Genomic DNA, 1,750 nt, shown 5'->3' with positions numbered 1-1,750 from the left:
AATTATTTTAAAAAGAAAACAATATTTTTCATTTTACATATCAATCCCAATTCCCACTCCCTCCCCTCCTCCCCTTCCCTCCACATAAACATCACCCCACCCCCATCCTCTCATCAGAGAGGGTAAGGCACATTGCTTTGGGGAAGGTCCAAGGCCTTCCCTACTATATATGGGCTGAGCAAGATACCATCCAAAGAGACTAGGTTTCAAAAAAGCCAGAACAAGCAGTAGAGATAAATCCTGGTGCCACTTCCAGTGGCCCTGCAGTCTTCCCCAGCCATACAACTGTCATTCATATTCAGAGGGACTAGTTTGGATCTATGTTGGTTGTTTACTTCCCTATCCGGCTGGAGTTGGTGAGCTCCCATTAGCTCAGGTAGACTGTATCAGTGGGTGTACCCAGCATGGTCTTGACCTCTTTGCTCATATTCTTACTCCTCCCACTCTTCAACTGAACTTTGAGAGTTCAGTCCAGTGCTCCCGTGCAGGTCTCTGCCTCTGTTTCCATCAGTTGCTGGATGTAGGTTCTATGGTGATATTTAAGATATTCATCACTCTGACTGAAAGGCAAGGGCAGTTCAGGTACCCTCTTCTCTATTGCTTAGGATCTTAACTTGGGTCATCCTTGTGGATTCCTGGGAAGTTCTCTAGTGCCAGGTTTCTTGTTAACCTTATAATAGCTCCCTCAATCAAGATATCTCTTTCTTTGCTCTCATCTCTGTCCTTCCTCCATCTCAACTGTCCTGTTCCCTCAACTTCTTCCCACTCCCCTTCTGACCTTGTCTTGCACTTCTGTCCATACTTCCTTCTACCCCCATGCTCCCAATCTTGTCTGTTTTCCTTTCCAGGTGGATCTCTGAATGCTTTTCTTAGGGTTCACCTTGTTACTTAGCTTCTCTAAGATCATGAACTATAGGCTCAATATCCTTTGTCTACAGATAGTATTCACCTATGAGTGAGTACATACCATGCTCATCTTTCTGGGTCTGGGCTACTTCACTCAGAATGTTTTTTTTCTAGTCTCATCCATTTGCATTCAAAATCCAAGATGCCATTGTTTTTACTGCTGAGTAGTACTCAAATGTGTAAATGTGCCACCTTTTCTTTAGTCATTTTTCAGTTGAGGGGCATCTTCATCTTGGAGATGTGGGGATGGTTCAACATACAAAAAATCTATCAATGTAATCCATCATATAAATAAACTGAAAGAAAAAAAACCCTTATAATCATTTCACTAGATGCTGAAGAATCATTTAACAACATCCAACACCCCTTCATGATAAAGGTCTTGAAGAGATCAGCGATACAAAGTTCATATCTAAATATAAGAAAAGCAATATACAGCAAGCCAACAGACAACATAAAATTAAAGGGGGAGAAACTCAAAGCAATCCTACTAAAATCAGGAACAAGACAAGGCTGTCCACTCTCTCCATATCTAGTCAACATAGTTCTTGAAGTTCTGGGTAGAGCAATAAGACAACATAAGGAGATCAAGGGGATTCAAATTGGAAAGAAAGAAGTCAAACTTTCGTTATTTGCAGATGATATAATAGTATACATTAGTAACCCCCAAAACTGTACTAGGGAGCTGCTACAGCTGATAAATACCTTCAGTAATGTGGCAGAATACAAGATTAACTCAATAAATCAGTAGCTCTCCTATACACAAATGATAAAGAAGCTGAGAGGGAAATCAGAGAAACATCACCTTTCACAATAGCCACAAATCGCATAAAATATCTTGGGG

Source organism: Microtus ochrogaster, unplaced genomic scaffold (assembly GCF_000317375.1).
Source record: "Microtus ochrogaster isolate Prairie Vole_2 unplaced genomic scaffold, MicOch1.0 UNK152, whole genome shotgun sequence".
Taxonomy (NCBI): domain Eukaryota; kingdom Metazoa; phylum Chordata; class Mammalia; order Rodentia; family Cricetidae; genus Microtus; species Microtus ochrogaster.
Note: the sequence above shows the minus strand (reverse complement) of the source record.